The sequence below is a fragment of the Vicugna pacos genome, unplaced genomic scaffold, assembly GCF_048564905.1.
Source record: "Vicugna pacos unplaced genomic scaffold, VicPac4 scaffold_112, whole genome shotgun sequence".
In the NCBI taxonomy this organism is placed as follows: Eukaryota; Metazoa; Chordata; class Mammalia; order Artiodactyla; family Camelidae; genus Vicugna; species Vicugna pacos.
Window position 1 is genome coordinate 1 of NW_027328792.1, and position 20,049 is coordinate 20,049.

A 20,049-nucleotide genomic window follows, 5' to 3' on the forward strand; every position below is an offset into this window, starting at 1 on the left:
GCCAGGGGAGATAGAATATTGTAGAAAAATGTGTAATAAGCCGAATGGAAAATGGAGGTCTCCACACAGTATACAGGCACACATTGCTCGCTGGTTTTTATGACAGAGGTAATACACACTGATGAAAAGAACAGAAAATAGATGTTAATGTGTTAATTATTATCTCTGAGTACTGGCACCAGGATAGATCCATTTGACCCTTTTTTCATACATTTATATTAAATACACACTATTTTTCATCTGAAAAATGCATTTTTAGATGTCTAGTACCACACATTGGAAAATTACACGAGTACTTACAGAAACAAATAACTAGGAGACACCGCAGCAGCGTCACAAAGTGTAGAAAGGGCGATCCTGAATAACACCGCGCAGTTACATAAGGACCCACAAAGTGAGAGCACCTGCTGTAACAGGGCGCGGCCCCCTTCCATTTGTCAGATGTGTCTTCAGGGCTGAGGCAGTTCTGAGCACGGCCAGTGTCAGTGCTGGTGTCTGGATGGATGCCACTGGAGGTGAGGGCACCTGCAAGCCGAGAGGAAGAACAGAAATCATCCTCTGCTTTTTCTGTCTTGTTTCTTTGTTACTTTTAAAGAGAGGCGGAAATAAGATAAACTGGATCTTTCCTACTGAAATTTCAGTAATGAAACCATTTTTAAAGTGATCACAACTTATATTCTGCCTATGACTGTCTTTTCAACAAAGCATCATATTTATAAAATGTTAATTAACTCAGTTAATTAACTCCCTGTTGAAACATTCTAGTAAAGAGCATGAACTGCAGTATGTAAAAGAACCACACCTGCAGTGACTAGCTCAGCTGTCTTGACGGCAGTGCAGTCAGCCCCCACCATCCCGTGGCCCTGAGCTCCTGATGCTGGTAAGAGAGCGCGCTGCTGCCTCAGATGGAAAGAAAAGGTGAAAGCATTTTCTGAAATCTACAGCACTGACAAAACATAACTGATAAATCCCAGGCTCCTTTGAGGCTGTCATTTTCCGTTTCTGGCCAACACCCGTCAATGAGCAGAACCACCCCATTCCCGAGTCATGGGACTCACGTGGGCAGAAGTTTTGGAGAAATTTCCAGGTATAGAATGTAAACCAACTATACATAAAACTCTGAAAAAGAAAAGATGCAATAATCTGATTTTGGAAGACACTAAAATATTCTCCTAAGCCTTAGTACTTGGAAAGGCTGGGCTTCTACTAAGCCACTTATTTATTTCACAGCCAATGAGCATCTCCCACAAACCCTGTTTCCCTGTGTCTGCTGGGAGCTTCAGGCACATTGATGTTGTCTATCTTATAAGTCACAAGGCAGAGGCGTGTGTCTCACGCTGGCAACTCTCACACAGGCTCAACTCCTAGCCTCACTGTATGAACTTGGCCCCATTTTCTCACCTGTTTATTTGGTACCTGTTCTTCTGTAAGCTGCCTGAAATGCTTATTGAAACAAGTCAGAAGAATGAGTGGGTAGAGAAATGGACAGATGGACAGGTGAGAGATGGGCAGAAAAACAGAGAGTCTCCAAGAGAAGGGGAGCAATCAAAATTACCTATGCAAAACCCTCTTCTAGTCAGGGAAGGAAACCACCACGGAGAAGTGTGAAGAGGCAGGTTGCTTAGGACTGTTTCCTGGATTCCATGAAAAGTCACACCAAGAGATGAGAGGGTAGAACTATAAATAATAAAAGAAAAAATCATGCATGTTTGAAAAATATATCTACATTATGTACTTTCTAAAGAATAGAGTCAAATTAGCAAGGCCCAATAACACAATCCTTGGGTATATACAGAAGTGAGAATCCCATCTCCAATCTGCAAGGCATCCCTTTGGAGCACTGAGAGTCTACACGGTGCAGTCATAAAGCCATCACCGCAAAAGCGATGCTATCCTGCACTTACGAGGAAAGAGCAGCTGTGCTCGGTCTGCCTACACGTGTCTTTTACACCCCTCAGCACCTCTACGGGGGAGGGACGCCTAGCGAGCCCCATCTCTGCAGGACAGAAGACAAGTCCAAGAGAGGCTAAGCCGACCTACCAATTCTCCATCTCACAGGACTTGTCACTCCAGACCAGGACTCGAACTCGGACCCACGTTTGTAACCACAGTACTACCGTATTTTATGTGCTTTTTGTGTGTATAATACATTTGTTTCTGGCATGAAAGGGTATTTAATAAATGATCGGTTGTCTTGTCTATCTCATTAGTTCACAATCTTTATATTTTTGAATTGTACTCTTCCCCTGGAGAAAGGAACGGAAAGAGCGGGGGTCAGAATGAGGTGGGGCTCCATTCTTTATCTGTTGCCTCATCTCATCCAAGTCCCCAAACAGGGAGAAAGAGCAAATGTTCTCTTCATCATTTAAAGAGAGGGCTCCAGTGACGGTGACTTACTCAACCCCAAAACCAAGTCTGGGGGAAGGGCACATGCAGCAACGAGAGCAGTATCACCTGTAGGAAGGCAAAAAGAGCTCAGGGGATGGCTCAATGGGTCAGCCTGATTTCATTTCAATCGATAATACAATAGCACACTCTAAAAAAACTAGAATGCAATGGATTTCCTCTTTCTTGACATCTAGCAAGTTTCCACATCTCACATGTAACATTATCACGAACTAGTGAAAGGAAGAGTCCACAGACAAGGAAAATCAATGCCACAGGCAGGCTGAAACACAGGCTGGAGGAAAGGAAGGGAAAGGGCATAGTAAAGAAGAGGGGAAATTCTGGGAAAAAGACATCATCACAAGGACCCTCAAGCATCATCCAGCAATCATATAATCATTCTTTCAAGAGAGAGTTACTTAGGTCCTATTTTGTGCAACATTGTACAGTGGGCGAAGCAAGAGCACAGCGTCCATGGTGGCAGCAAGCTGCGGAGCTCCAATACACTTCTGATCCCGGTACCTTGCACACTTGTCCTCAGTATAAAGGCAAAATATATAGTAAAATAATCCAATGTAAACTCTATGCAATGCTGAAAAAAATTAAAGAATACCTAAATACCTGGACAGACACACCACGCACATTCCTGAATCAAATGACAGCATTCTTGGGATGGCAGTGCTCCCCAGAGCGATCCATATATTCAACGTGGACTCGATCACAATCCCAGTGGGTTCCTCTGCAGAAACTGACTATCTGCTGCTACAATTCATATGGGAATTCGAGGATCTCAGTAACCAAACCGTACTTGAAATAGAAGAACAGTTTGAGAGGACTTGTAATTCTCAATTTCAAACCTTACAACTGTATCTCCAGGTGAGATTAGAGGCCATTTTTAAGTTATAATTGTGTTTATCCTTATTTTCTAAATTCTGTACAACGAATATACCTGTTAGAATAAGAAATTTAAAAAGTAAGGTATCTTTTAAAACATGCAAACCTATTCATTCATTGGGAAAAAAATATTTTGACTATAAAGAAGTAAACAAATATCTAGTGAAAAAGGACTATTTAAAAACAAGAGTGCATTTACATTTTTTGTAAATTGGAAACGGAAAAGCACAAACACATCAAGTTTCTAGGGAGAGTGTTGCAACATATTAATTGTTATTTCCAAAATTCTAATTGAACAATGAAAACTCACGAAAGAGAAAATCTTGATTGACAGCCAACTGCAAACACATGGAGAGCAAAGGCCTAGAAATCACAGTTCCTTTAACTCTGCTACTAACTCAATAGGAGAGGAAATTCCTCAGTGAGGGGACAGTGGAATCCCATGCATAAGACAGGATACACAGTACAAACTGCACTAGAATTGGGGGTGATTTCCATAGAAGAATTCTAAAGTTACAACATTGATGAAAAACTATAAAAACACTGACAGACAGATTAAAACACACAGTCATATATATTATATAAAAACATATGAAGTCTGCCCCCACGTTGCATAGAAATACAAACATATTTGTTCATTTATGGGCACTGATTACTTTATCCCAGGTAGAATATTTCAACTAAAATAGATAATCAATAGTACACTCCTCTTGTCAAAACTAGTTGATAAGTTACTCTGCCATGTATGCATAATGTGTCTAAGATAGATTTAAAATTAGTGAAAAAGATTTTTGTATGGTTTCTTGAACCCTTCTCAAGACACCAAGCTTAATTTTAAAATAAATCTGAGCAGTATTTCTATATGATCTTTTCCCTTGTGAAATGAACAACACAGTCTGTTGTCAAAATTCTTTCCTTACAATGATTCACGAGCACCGTATACTCACAAAACTGCTGGACAGCAAGGCACTATCCAGACACTGTGACAAATCAAATGAAACACAAGGAAGACAGTGACCCTATTCTGCAGGGCTTATAATCTGTTCCAACACCGGGTTTTTATTTGATTTGTTTGATTGGTTAGAAAAATAAAATCACTCAAGTACATTCTTCTTTGAGCATTATGTAAATCATGACTCTCTTTTTAGTGTCATGAGCAGGAAAGACTTGAGTATGAATTGATTAGATCAACTAGGCACAATCATCGCTGGAGCCTGTGTAATAAATAAGTACATGAGATCTAAAATAAACCTACACAGATCTCTGCAAGGAAAATGAAGAGGTGAGTTCCCCAATGAGAAAACAAACAATCAAGAAATCAAAAAAGGAAAACTTTTTCATTAATGATTCCAGGCAGTAGTGGAGCATGGTGGTGAAGATCACAAATGCTGGGGACAAACATGAGGGTCTGAAATCCCACAGCACTGGGTAGCTGTGACACTGATATTTCAGTGAAATTTTCTGCACCTCAGTCTCCTATCCATAGACTGGGGACAGCCACAGCACCCATCTCCTAGAACAGTCTTAAGAATTAAGTTATTTTTTATATAAAAGTTTAAATAAAATACCTCAGATTTTAAATATTACCCCAAAAGCTCAAGGAACAAAGAAAACAGTGATAAATTGGAGTTCATCAAATGTTAAAAATTTGCTTCAAAGGACACCATCCAGAAGGTGAAAAAACATCTGAGAGGAGAAAATTTTTTCAAATTATTTATCTGATTAAGTATTTGTATCTTCAAATAAAAGAAAAAACTCCTACAACTCAACAAGAAAAAGAGAACTCAATTAAAATGTGTATAAAGTATCTGAAAATGTATTTTTCAAAGAAAATATACAAATGGCCAATAAGCACAATCAAACGATGTTCAATATCATTAGCTGTAAAAGAAATCAAGTCAAAACCACTAGGAGAAACCGCTTCACACTTACTACAATAGGTTATAATAAAAAAAAATGTGTAACAAGCACTAATGAAGACACAGAGGAAGCGGAGCGCGCAGCCCTTGCTTTTGAGGATGTAACACAGGGTGGCCACTTTAGAAAACAGCCTGGCAGGTCCTCAGAGAGTTGAACATTTGGTTTATGAATGACCCAGCATTTCTGCTCTCTGGTCACACAAGTAAGAGAACTGAAAACAAATGTCCACATAAAAATTCCTACAGGAGTATTCACGGCGCCATTACTCTTCACAAACAAAAAGCAGACACAACACAAACGACTATCACCTGATGAATGGGTAAACAGTAGGGCCCAGATATACAGTAGAATATAATTCAGCAATAGCAAAGCATAGAGTACTGACCCAGGCCACAACCTGGAAATACATTGAAAAAGTTACTCAGTGTGAAAGAAGTCAGTCACAATAGACAGTTCCATTTACATGAAATAACTTGTTTTACATGAAATGTCCAGCACAGGCAAATCCATAGAGAGAGAACAATGGCTGCCTGGGGCTGGGGGAGGATGAGGAAGATGGGAATGACTGCTTGTGCATACAGGGCTTCCTGTTGGGGGATGAAAATATTCTAAGATTGACTGCGATGCACAATTCTGGGCTTTGAGTAAAAACCGCTGCACATTTTAATGGGTGAATTGTATTAAAACTGTTAAGGACAAAAGCACCTAGGGCCAGAACCTTCAAATAGTAAATGCAAATTGCTAACTTTTATTACAGGAAGAAGAAACTGCCCTCAGCATGAAAGCAGGAGATCGGCAAATATGGGTTAACAGAATTGGACAAGAGCATTTCACTTGAAAGAGTTGCTGAGTGTACACGAAATATTCAGAAATAGGAAAATCAGCTTGACATCACGAAGAAGCATTCTGCTTCAAATGCAGATCAAGGATTCGGCAAGCCCAGCTGCTAGAAATAACCAGAGAAGAAACCTGGTTCTTACAACAAGCACCAGAGCCAACAAGGAAATGGTGGTGAGGAAAGCAGGCAGCCAAAAATCTGGAACAGTTTGCTACAAATAATTTCTCCACTGAAAATTCAAAAATAAAATGAAAGTGATGCAATGCTGAGCTGGCCTCACGTTAAAGGGCTTCCTCTGCTGCTCGACAGTTCTGTAACCCCGAATGAGAGACTCAGGAGAATCAGCATGGCTCCTGGCAGTCCCCAAGTGACTGCCCTCCAGCACGTTTACCACCATCACATCTGCCAGGGTTGTATTGCAGAGAAGAGACCAACTTCTAAAAGGCACAGGAAATGTTTACCAGGGAAGAAAAGGCTGCTGTCAGTCCTGGGACAGAGGCAGTGTGAGCAGAGGCCAGAAGGCTGCAGGTGAACTGGAGCAGACCTGGGGCAGGAAGGGACCACGGAAGAGCAGATCTCAATTTTCTACTCTCTCTCCCTCGGGTAGGAGAGATAAAGCCTGCATCCTTCTCACCTGGAACTGTGGGTTCTGGCTGGCAGAAGTCTTACGTACAGGGAATGAATACTCAAGACTCTGTGGAAAAAGTCACGAAAGAGAGAGGGCGTAGGGACCCAACTCCACGAGCCTCTCAAATGATCCCATATTTATTGTGTATAATCAAAGGAAAACGTCATTAACAGTTGTGTGATAGTAAGCAGGAACTTGGGGAAAGAAGGATGAGACAGAGATTGTAGAATCCACCATGAGTACAAAGGCTTAGTGTATCTTTAGGTAAGTCATGGGGTGAGGGGAATAAGATACATCCTTTAGACATGTGAATTACAAAGCAGACCACCAGACCAGCTAGGTCCTTGCTTGGGGGATAATAGAGTATCTAACTGCACACAAGCCCAGCCTTTATACCTGTGGGCCTGGGTCATTGCTTTGCGATGAGCAGAGTGCTATCTAAAACATCATCTACGCAAGCAAAGCATTATCTCTGCTTTTTAAGGCAAGGAGACAGGAGTGAGGATGCACAGGCACTTGCTTGCAAAGCAGTTACTAAGCATACGTTTTCTTCTTAAATTTGACAGGCGGCTGGGATCTGTTACAATTTGTTAACCCAATCATGGGCTCCCACATGGAACCATTATGGAGGACACCCTAAGGTGACAAATCCTGGCTCTGGGTCTTTTCCTGCCAGCTTCAGCCACTCTAGCAGAGTCTAGGCACATTCCTGAATAATGATCATACAGAACCACCCACACTGTTAACTCCTGGTGCTTGAAACTTAATTTTAGCTCTACACAACTTAACGTAGAAAAGTTTCAGAAATAAAAGATATTATATTTACTTTATATCTCATCATAGGACTGATTTTTCTGATTGCTCTAAGCTGCTTCTTCTTGGTAAAGCACCTAATTCTGCAGGTGAATTCAGTACTTTCTTTGGGCATAACTAGCCAGTTTGGGCTCGCTAACTTCTATTGGTCAAATACCGATACACTTAATTGATTTCATTGTTCATCAATTTCAGCTGGGAGCAGAGGGAGTGTCACTCTGTTCCTCAGCCCACCCTCAACCCTTATCATCAGCAACTCAGGCCTCCGGAAACCAAAAAAAGCTTTTGTTTCCCTTCTACAGTTTCAACAAACCCAACAGGATACATAAGCCTGGAGAAAGAATTCAACACAAATGTTAAAACAAAAATCAATAAACCTGAAGCAACTCCATCTCCGAATCATGATACACAATGACATGAGATTAAGTGTGTCAGGCCCAAAGCATGGGTGAGCCTGACCACCTGATTTCTATTCTTCAAAGGAAGGAAAGTTTTCCTATTTTTTATTATCACTCTGTCATTGTTTCTGATTAAGCCAAAAACTAGTTTATGAAATAATTAAGCATTGAAATAACAGATTTTTGTTGTATCAATTACAGAAGGCATTCAGAGGTGTTAGGAAAAACCACCTCTGTAAAAAATGCAAAATTTCTTCCACTGTGAAGAACACGTATACAAAATGCAACAGAGAATTCAAGCTCTTGTGGAGAGGAGCAAAAGCCACAGAATCAAAGCAAAGTCATTACTATGAGTCAACTCAAAATTCACTGGACAATCATGTTCAATGCATTCAATGAAATTTAAAGGCATACTGCAAACCATACACTTAATGATCTGCAGGCTAGAGGAAGAATTTCTCTCTTTAACAGACAAGAGTAATCAATAGGGTGCCCCACCAAACAAGGACCAAAGAACAATCAGGTTTTTAACAGTTCTGATATATCAGCATTTTCTAAAGATCAAAATCCAGAAATTTTAAACATTGATTCACACCACAATGAAACAAGCACTTAAAAAAAAAGAAAAGAAAATAAGCACATAGAACATGTACATAGATCAATGAGAATTTCTTGAGACGCTGGAAGAAACAGGCTATAGTCTTTTACTTGAGAAATAAAACTACTTTTAAAGATAAATGCTAAAACACATTTCATCATTCATGTTGCCTTGAAAAATCTGAGGCACTTGTATCTGATTAGAAAAGCAATTCTGAGTAATAGTGTGTTACAATTCAGAGCCAGTTTGCTTTAGAAGAAAAGAGAAAAGAAAAGCTACCGTTTCTCATATACTGCACAAAGTGTGAAGTGTCTCCCTGCCTCTTTCTCCTCCCGTTTTCTAAGCTCATGCTTCCCAACCCTTCTGAAACAAGTATGAGAACCTCTTATTCCCGCCAATATGCCAAATGACAAAAGAAAATCAATTTATTTGTGTAAGTATATGCTTAAACCTTGAACTGGAAGAGAAAGATATCAGAAGTCTATATGGAACTTATTTCTACATTCCTGAAATCACACACACAAACGTTCACACAGACACAGACACAGACACATACCCCCTGGATTACTGGGAAATTCACAAGCTTAGGATTTCCATCTTCTAGAAGATAACTTTGTAGTTAGTTTAAAATACAAAACTGTCAGCTTTGGAAAGCCTTGATCACCTGCTAAACCATCCAAATATCAAAGAGACCCAATTAGCCTTCTCGGTAGAATGTAATTTCCCATGATGGCAAAACATACCCTAAAAAGTCCTTGATCTAAGTCTCGTGTTTATCACTAGCTATGATCGTTTTTAAGCACATTAACAGATTCAGAAACTTATGTCTCAACAGCATTTATTCTTATTGAAATAGTATACGTGTTCATTTGCCTATACAGAGACCAGGTCCCATGATGGAGTTTAAGAGCTATTTTGTGTATTGCAATATTTATTTTTAAGTGCAGAAAAGGAGGGTGGGTATTACTCAGTTGTAGAGCACCTGCATAGCATGCACAATGTCCTGGCTTCAGTCCCCAGTACCTCAAAAAAAAAAATAAATAAAATAAGGGCATATTTAAAAATGAGTAAAGTTATAAAAAAATGCAGACTAAAAACCACTGCAATCTAGGAGACACAATTACAATAAAAAAAACAAGAGTTTCTATCAATTATTGGCTATTTGCCAATCGCAGAGACAACCAGAAATCACACCTGATAACCATCACGTGTGATTCTCAGCAACCCTACTAAGTAGACACGGATGGGAAACCAGGCTCTGCAGATGAGGAGACGGAGCTCAGAGGAGCCGGGGACGCTGACCGTCCTGCTTCCCGTGACACCACATCAGCCCAGGGCAAGCGCTGACGGAGCTGCAATGAGGGGACACCCAGCTGCATGGAACCTTGGGGCACTGGGGAGTCCCAGAAAACACTAAAAACTGTTCAGTGAAAAACCAGCTCAAATATAATACACTGTGCCACATTCTCTAAACAGGGAACATGAGTGAGACCTTTTTGATGCCTCCGTGTCCTTTCTGCCATCGTCAGTTACTTGCCCTCACAGCGTGACCAGTGATGAACTGGACCCCATATGAAGCGCACTCAGATGGCAGAGCATTTGAAGCTGTTTTATGAAGTTTGTAAGACTCTGTCTGTGCCTCACACAGGCGGTCATCCATCACTTCTCACCGGTGTGGATGTACCACCTGAAATCACTCCTTTCTGCTTTTTAAAATCCCTTCATCTACTCCAGACTTTTCAATAGCAAAGCAGCAGCTAAACCACAGACAGTGGACAGCTTTTCACCAAATTTCTTGAACAGCCCATCGGACTACCTGGAAGCCCTTTACTTTTATTAAACCCACTTCCAGGTACTTCATCATTTTCGGATTGGTGGACTTGGCCTCTGACTGAGCTACTCAGAGAGCTCCCAGCCTCACATCCGTGAGAGGACCCTGCTGTTGGGAGAAATCAGTGAGAAAGGCGTACATCCCCCAGTCATGTCTGCATGGCTAGAAGTGCCACAACGTGCTAAAAATTTATACCATCATAACCCCTGGGCTCCCATGGTTTCACATTAACCAAACTCATGAGACACTGATGCAAGAAAACCAGAAATTTAACTTATTAATGTAACAGAAGATGTAAAACTATGAACCAGACTGCAATATCAGAGTTCAACCATGAGTATATGTTCTCCTCCACGGCCCAAACACGGGCAGGCAGTCACATGGCAAGTGTGGACAGAAGCAGAGCAGGAAGGATTTCTAGATGAATTCAATGGACTAAATTTCTGTTATACCAACAGATCTGCTGCCTGGAAAACAATTAATTCTAATCACGGTGCACTCTTCGTGGACAGTTGCCGAGACACGACTGTGAGCACCTGTGTAACTCTCCTTTCCCTGTCCTTTCTGGGCTAATTGATGCACAGACGTACAGAAATCGAGGGATGCAGATACATCTAAACACCCAAAGCCCATTCTGGGAGCCACAATACCATACAGCCAGGGTTAAAATACTTGCTCTGCCACTTACTAGTTCTGTGACCTTGGTCAACTTACCCTCTGTGTGCCTCAATTTCCACACTGTGAAACTGGGATAACAATCAAACCTTCCTTACTCGCTTGTTGAGAAGATTGAAGGATTCATTTCTGTAAAACGCTCAGAAAAGAATGTAGCACATTTTGGGTGCTCAACAAATGTCAAATTAATATTACAGTGGTTTACAAGTCTCCTTCCTAATCATCTTCTGTGTTTCCTGGCTAGACTAATACCCAAAGGAAATTCTTATTTCTCCTTTTATAAACTCATGGGATGAACCCTTCTGTTCCATCCCACCACCTGTTTAAACTGATGGAAGGGATACCTCCTCCCCACTCCTCTGGGCCATGCAGAGTGCTACTCCCTTCACAGCCCTGACCCCTGGCCCACAGCTAGCCCTCCTCACATTAACAGATTGAGTTGTGATTCCGGGGAGACAAGCAGGGCATGTGAAACCCTTCCTTTCCCTCCAGTGTTGACTACCCTAGGGAAGCACCCTGGATGCTCAGCTCCATTGCAGAACAGCCCTGTGCATGATGGGGCTCATTCTCTCAAGGGAAGGCTTGCTGTGGCCCAGAGATACCTGGGACAGGGTGAGTCTCTACTTCTGGGACACAGTATCATGACACTCATTTATCCACAGCCCTGAAGTTCATGGAGAACGTGGCTTCATCAGTAACAAAGAAGACATTTATCGCCTGCCTACTCTTTTGTGTCATCTCTCAGTTGGCTGCTGGAGACAACATGTGTATAAGTATTGGTTCCCCTTAGGCCCCAACATATATGAAGTAACAAAAATTTCTGTGGCTTAACGTTGGTCCAGGGCGACTGTGTAACAGTTCTGACTCTGCTGATGCTAAATTATGGGTGTAGGAATTATGGAACGTCCTCAAATATCTTTCATCATAAAATCAGCTTTTCTTATTTTCTTGTTTCTTTGTAATTACCAAAGACTATAAAATGATGGCTGCACACAAAACAGCAGCTAAAGTTTATGAGCTCTCTTGACATACCCACTGTGGTAAACATGTTACATAATTACTAATTCTCACAATTCTACAAAGCAGATATGAGTGTCCCCTTCTCACAGACGAGGGGAAAACTCAGAACGAGCTGACTCAGGATCACATGGTTCAGTGTCAGCACGTGCAGGCAAACCCAAGTCAAGAAACTACACCCCATCATATATGTACCAAATCAACTCCCACCAATTAACACACAGCGGCGGGGTCAATACTCAGGGAACTCAACACACCTTTCAGCTTTATGGTGCTCCAGAGGCAGCTTCTAGCTGTTTTATAATATCCCGGCTCACTGGTTTCTAACACTAGAAGAAAAGCCCGATTTTGCCATTGTTTGCACAGCAAGTCTGAAATGTTCACAGCGAGATAAAAGAATAAAACTATGATATCAGCAGAAAAAATTTTCCAGGTAGAAAGACATAATGGACGTTGTGCTATTCTGAAGCATTAAGCAAAGGAATCAAAATAAAATCACATTGTTTAAGCCTTATTTTACAAACAGAAAAATTAAGACTGTAAAAAGTTGCAACAGCGCCACCTATGGCTAAAAAGACCTTCCAGGTTGCCGGGAAACATGCAACACAAAAATTGACTGTAAGATGAGAAACGAGAATCAGATAACTAGAAGCTTATGTAGCATATACTGCACTTTGCTTCGGGGGGATGGAGGGGTATTCAGTATTTAATCTGATATTGCTAATACTCCTAAATATAAACAAAAGACATAGGCTCATGGAAGCTCATCTTAGAAGAGGAAAGAATCCAGTCCAGCCACTTCATTTTACACGAGGGGAGACTGAGACCTGAGATCTGTCCTCCTGGCAATCAGCAGCAAAGCTCTCCTAGGTCTCATGTCTTGCACTGTAGTAAAAACCAACAGAACTGTACTAGGCCTATATTCATAAAAGTCACGTCTGTATTTTTCCAACAGTAGGTAATCTAAGTATCTTGCAAAATACTTCTCAAAGAGCCAGGAAATCATAGAAGGGTATTGAAATACAAAAACATTTATTTACATATTAAAACAGCATGAGCTTTATTCTCTCTATTAAAAAAGTGACATGTCAAATCAAAATTTTGAAATTTTAAAACCTGAAAAGAGTGCAGAAAAAAATCAAAATTTTCTTTAGTCACAAAAGAGAGAAGCTTATTCCCTGATAATAATCAATGTGGATTTTTCTAAACTTAATGGTTCTGGTCAGAATCCCGAGAAATTAAATGTCTGATGGATGGTTACACGGCAACATGAATTCTGAGCTTACATTCTGTGTAAATAATCTTCAAGGTCGTCTGCTTAAGGCAATTTAAGTAGTCCCTGTCTCACTAGAATGACACAGATTTCATTAAAGCTTCATACTGCACTTAAAAAAAACAATCCTAGTTACTTTAAGCCATATTAATGTATATCATATATACACATATTGAATATGCATCAGAAATAAGCTACCCTTTTTAGTATTCAGAGTTGATACTTCTAAACTATCAGTCACTGTGAAAGCACATTTTTATTAAGCACCTCTACGGTGCTTTGTATACAAGGCGTCCAGCTCTCACAGTCAGACAAGGTAAACCATATTACTCAAATTTCACAAATGACGAAATATACTTAAGCCATGTAAACAACTAAGATATTCATCATCAGGAAAGAAAAGAGTAAGGATTTTACTTACAATACTCACTGACAAAGTTTTCTTTCATACTAAGACTACATAAAACAAATTCAGTGTTTGGAAATTTTTCAGTAAATAAGCACCACTAGAAAAAACAAGTAACATCATTAGCAACAGTTGGACTTTCAAAGACCACTTCTCTCTTGCACAATAGTTATTTTAAATGTTTTGTTTTTAGTTCTCACAAAGCACTAAATTAAAAAACTATTTCCTTTACAGTCATTACCTGAGAATAAAACATTTGTGAAAATGTACAATTTTAATTTATGCCACTCTGCCTCTCATTCTCACTGGTGTCTCTCCTTTGAAGACCTCATCAGGCTGAGATAGCTAAAATCGGTCATTTATGGGCTCACAGGAGTTCGGGAAAACACTCAACGGGAAGCTGATTAGAGGAGCAATTGAGAATTCATCCTGTGCAGCCTGGATTCCAGCATCGAGCTAGCCACCGCCAGCTGCGTGTCATTTGGGGCAAGCTGACCCATCTCTCAATCCCTCAGCTACAAAAAAGGAGACACTGATACCTACAATCAAACACTTGCTATGAAGTAAAATATGAGCAAAGCATTTTAGCCTCAGTTAGGCGTCCACTCACAGCGAGTTTGGTCATTATGATGATGAGGATGGCTGTTAACAAATTAAGCTCGACCAAACAGGAGAAATCACCTTAAAGGAGAAACATTTTAAGTCCATGAGTATTTCCTTTTGGGTGGACTGTAGAATATTCTATAGATTTTTTTTTAATAAACCAAATTTTGTCCATTAATTGTAGATTTACAGGTTCATGGACAAGTCTCCAGAAAAATAATTAGAGGCCTCTAACCTCTGAAAATTAAGATGTAAATTTAAAAAAAAAATCAGGGAAGAGATTATACCTCATTTGGGAGAGTATGTGCTTAGCATGCATGAGGCCCTCAATTCAGTCCCCAGTAACTCCATCTAAAAACTTTGTTTTTTAAGAAATAGAGAATTAAAGCAAAAGGATGGAGGAATACGGAAATTTTTAGAGACTCATCTCAGATTTAAGATAGGGAAGAAACCATCCAATTCTCAGAAGAAATCTTGAGGACTATGTAAACTGGATCTGAGATGTCTAGTCTTTTAACATTATTCATGAAATCATATTACCAAGTCTTAAAACTACCTGATAACCCACAGTGGTGATACTGATCATAACAGCTACCATCACGTATCGAGCTCCGGCTAGGACTGTTCTGTTCTGACATCTCTACCCCTAAGGCCTCACCAGGCGGAGAGCACTAAATTCGGTCATTTATGAGCATCTCGTGTAAGTCCTCCATTTGTGCTTCTCACTCTCCCCTCACCAGCTCCTCTGAGGGAAGCACTGTTATCATCTTCCCCACCCGCAGATAAGGCCACTGAGGCACAGACACTAAACCCGTTCCAGGCCACATTGGAATTAAAGGACGTCTGTATTTCTGCTGTTTTGCTTTTGACAAAGGAATCTGAGATATCAATTCAAAGCAGACTGTTAAATAATCAAGTCTGTCAGGTCTTCACCTCAAAGAGCAGATACTATAAATTCCTGCTGTAGGATGAGGCTGCCGTCACAAACTGACTCAGCTTGAAATTAATATCCAAGATGAAGCAGCGGATACACGTAAATATTCACGATTGTCAAGTCTGCCCACGGGTCTGGGCCCTTCACTGCCTGAAAGGGGGTGAAATCCCCACCCGTGTCTGGGAGGGAAGTGCGGCTCTTCCCGGGCTCACCCAGGCTTCATAGGCTATTTACCCCCACAGACTAGCCTCAACGGTTAAAAGCTCTCAAGATTTTTACACCAGGCAAAACTGAAAGACATTTCTGTAGATGGAGCACTTTCTCAGGCTTAAATATTTTTGCCTACACTCAGCCAGAGGGAGAAAAGAAACAGGACTCTACAAAGTCCTGACCCTCACCACTCACAGGAGTAGAATGACCACAGCAGAAGATGGCCCTTCACATTGCAGGATGTGAACAAAATAAAGATGCCCCAACAACAGGCACTCCCAGACACAGCGCTCAGCAGTCTTCTGCACAATCACAGTTGTGCAGCCCTCAACACCTTCTATTTCCAGAACACTTCATCAGCCCAAAAGAATCCCCCTATCACTAGCATTCACTCCGTAATCCCCCTCCACCCAGCCCCTTCCAACCATCACCTGCTCTCTGCCTCTGCATGTGCCTTTTCTGGGCTTTTCCGATCACTGAAATCAACAATATCTGGCCGTTTGTGTCTGCTTCCTTTCAATTAACATGCTGTTAGCAAGGCTTGTATATTTTGAAGTGGCATCAGCATCTCTTTATTTTTTATTTTTTTTGGAAACGTTAAAGATTATTAGAAGGTGGTAAGTACTATCAAAAAGAGTAGAGTGGAGCATAAGTGATTGTGTTTCAAAGGGAAAAGTGTGGGTTGAACAGTCAGGGTGGACTTCCCAAAACAGGTGGCATTTTTCATTTTCCTCTTTTTTTTTCTTTTTTATTCACTCTTACGTGTGAATAATGTTCCACTACATGGAGATACTACATTCTGTTCATCCATTCAGCAGCTATGTATGGACGAGGTCCAGAAGAATGAGTGTAAGGGGTGACTAGCATGGATGGCATTTAAGCAAAGGGCAAAATGTGTTTTCAAAAAAAAGCCAACAAACAGAGGCGCAAGGAAATTCAGTGCGTTTCTGAGCAAAGTGCTTGCTTGCTTCGGCAGGACTACCGTGCAGGGCTGGGGCGGATATTGGCAGGAATCACGGTGAGGGAGTCACCTGAGAAGACATCCCACTGCAAGCAGCTCAGCCAATCCTCCTCCCTCATCCTGTATTGTTAGAGCAATGTTTCTAGGTTACTCTTATTTCAATTAATAGCATTTAACTGCACGTCTGATCATCACCATCAGACCACATTACCTCCAAGTCACAGAAAATCATTCACTGACCGGAGCAGCACCAGGACATAATGGTGATGGATTAGGGAGTCCTGCAGCATTCCAGCCTGCAGGCACAAACCCCACATGTGCCCTGGTGATGTCCAGAAAATAAAATGCATGGAAATATCTCACTGCTGGAACACGACAGCTGCCCTCAAATTGCCCGAAAATCATGCTGGCAAAGCACTACTCAACCTTCTCAGTACAAAAAAAAAAAAAGCTAAGAAGGCAAATTTAGGCTCTTCCATTGAAAACCAGCAGCCACCACTGCCAGTATTTGAGCTGGAATGCTCCTGACTTTGAGAACCACTGCGCAGTTACTTTTCAAACGTGAAACTCATATATATATACCACGTAGATGATATTGCAGTAGGATTTTTCTTTTCAAAATTTCCAGTTGCAAAATTAGCACAAGAAAGTTTATGTTTAGGCTTTAAAAAAAAATCAATTATCCTCCATTTTCTTAATTTTGAACTTATTATTATTTTATAAATGGAGCTATGGTGCGTATTTAAAACCTTTTGATTTCTGAAAACAAGACGTTTATGACCTCACTATTTCAGAGCAAACTTTAACGATTCTTTGAGAGGTGGGGCCTGGGGTGCTCACTAACAGCTCTTTAAATACTGACAAGGATGTGCTATTAAGTAATACAAAGGCTCTAAGTCCACATTAGCTCAGAAAGCAAAGAAACCACACCAAAGACTTCCTTAAATATTTTATATATTCCTATTCTTTTGAATATTAAAGCTCTTAAAACATATGATTTTTTTTGAAAAAGACAACAGCTGTAATAATTTTCCTCTCACCAAGAAAGCAATCTTTATCAGGAATAAAAACCCCTATGGAAATCGAAATGACAGGACGTTTCTAGCTAAGTGAACATCCAGATCTGAACACAAACCTAAATCCTATCAGATCTCACTCGAAGGAGCTCTACAAAGGCCTGGGCAACCCTGGAGATTAGCTCTTTTGTTCCAAATGTTGGCTGAGCTAAGATAATCACACTAGGCATGGAAAGAGAGAAGAGGAATGTCCCCCTGGCAGCCTCCATCAGTTTTCTTCCAGCCACAAGGTGCCTCTAGGGCAGCCCCGCTAACAAGTCCCCCATAAGAAAAGCCGGCATCCACACTGCCCCTGCCGTCCCCAAGTAGCCCCGAAGCCCATATCCCAGCCTGTGAATGGTCTTCAAATGATCCCCCAGTTGGTGGCACCCTCCACCTCTTCCCCGCTACACACACACACAAAGCCACGACAGCCTTCCCAAAGCACAAATTTGATTACATCAACCCCACTTCAAACAGTTCAGAGGCTCCCTGGTAGAGTTCTAGCCCCACCCCAGACCCTGCTCGCCCAGCCTCATCTCAGTACATAGGTCCCCAGTGACCTCAGGAGCCCCCTGACCTGCTCCTACTTCCCACTTGCCTCCAGGTTCATTTTGACTGTTTCCCAAGGAAGCCTTCCCTCCCTCCAACCTCCACAATTTGTTCCTCTCTTCCTAGAACATTCTAGGCTAACTGACAACGCTAAGCTCTCAAGAAGCAAATACATTTTGCTTATTTATGTGGCTACACTCTCTCTCCCCTAGACTCACTGAAGTGCACGTGTTATGAATAAATGAATGACGGGTTGGATCTCAAAGGGACAGACATACCTGCTCTCGCCCGTCCCGACCCTTTTGTCTGTAGTATATCAGAAGCAAAACCAGAAGTACCTTTCCTGAGGGTCACTTCTGTTGACACCCTTCACTGCCTACTGTGTCAGTTCTAGTAAAACTCAACTTCTTCCAAAGCCCTACACCCCGGACTCTCTCCAGTGTCCTCCCCAGCAGGGGCTCCCTCCACCCTGGACCGCACAGGGCACTCTCCCCGGGTCCCCACGCCAAAAGCCTCCAGGCCTCTGCCCGGGCTGCCCCTGCGATCTGAGACACATTCTTGACTCCTTCTCCTGGCTGACTCTTACTCTGTCCTCACAACTGAATGTACAGCCCATTTCTTCCAGGAAGTCCTCTCTGATAATGTCCTTTAGGTCTTGTCTGGGCTCTATCTATAGCAGCAGTACATGGTGACCAACTGGATGTTTGCCCGCTCCTTTGAGACCACGAACACTTGGGAACCACGTGGGAAGGAGTGAGAGATTACAAGACAGGTGGGGGAAGCAAAAAGCAGAAATCACAGCCCAAGTCCCAAATTCAAGGATACTTTCTCAGAAAAAGGTATAAACTATTTCACACGTGTGCAATTTGGCTACTATTTTTGTGGCTTGTGGACAGCAAGAACTTGGTGTTCTAGCCCAAAACCCAGGTTACATGCAAAGAAATGTATATATTCTTATCCAAAGGAAACCAGAGCTGCTCAACAACAGTTTTCATTTAGAACTGAAAGGAAATTTGATAAAGGCAATCTCTCTCTCTCTCTTCTTTCTTTTCTGGAATCATATAATTTTAGAAGTATTTGCGTGACTAACAGACGTCTACAGCCCGTGATTCTGCACTGAAGTGTTTGGGGCTGAGGAAGCCCAGATTACATTCACTCTGTAAATGCAATCACACCAACACACTGATAGGTGCCGTGAGTGGTGGAGCTGATGTTCCAAAGCAGGCAACATTATTCTGTAAGAGAACTCTAAATAGAAAGTAAGAAATGCAATGTCCTGTACTCAATTTCATTTGCTATATGGGCCATTAACTGATAGTATATTTTGACTAATGAAACCCAAAAATAAATTGTCAACGTCGATTTTCTTCATCTGACCGTTTTATGCTAACATCGGATATTAAACTCTCACTCCATATGGAAAGCTCAGGCCTATGCTGCAGCACAGATACATCCCGAGGAAGAAAGCCGACCAAGGGAGAACTGGAGAGTTTCCCTTCAGAAGCTGCAAAGTCTGGTTTTGCACCTGTACACCATTTGCAACCACGTCATCATCAAAGGAGTTAGACGTTACCTCTCTGGGGCGAAAATCACTGCGTGCTTCAGAACCATCAAAGAATGCTGAGCTTTGTGAAACAGTCCAGAGGCGCTTAAATCATACTTTTTCTGAAAGGCTCCAAAACTGACCCACTTCACCATTCCAGGTATAACAGGGAAGTACTGGAAACAGTAGAGAGAACATGCCCTTGAATTCTGACAAGGCCCTGCTTGAATCCTGCTACAGCATTTACTAGTCACTAAATGGACCAATTCTTTAACCCCTCTGAGAAGGCTTCCCAATCCCCAAAAGGGGGCTGTCAGCGCCCACCTGGGAGGCATGGATGTGAATGCAACACGCAAGTAGGGCGGCTGACTGGTACCTGACACGGGGCCTGGCTAGTTTCCCTCCACTGCCCTTTTCCCCCTTTAAACTTGCACTGTTCCCCCGGTAACGATCAAGCCCCCGGAACAGACTGCCCGTATCTTCTGTGTATCCCTGGATACATGCCTTACCCTTAG

General features: G+C 41.6%; 1 long non-coding RNA gene across 2 annotated transcripts in view; it reads right to left on the reverse strand.

Moving 5' to 3' along the window:
• Nucleotides 1–3: 3 nt before the first annotated feature.
• LOC140694924 (uncharacterized) overlaps nucleotides 4–20,049 on the reverse strand; it is a 29,709-nt gene continuing 9,663 nt past the window's right edge. Inside the window, exons 3-5 of one of the 2 annotated variants that reach the window (XR_012070587.1) lie at nucleotides 1,556–1,677; nucleotides 301–525; nucleotides 4–118 (exon numbers count right to left, since the gene is read on the reverse strand). This is a non-coding gene — a long non-coding RNA (uncharacterized lncRNA). Of the gene's footprint in view, nucleotides 119–300; nucleotides 526–802; nucleotides 1,065–1,555; nucleotides 1,678–20,049 lie in introns of those variants that run through there. The other variant, XR_012070588.1, reaches the window with a different exon arrangement.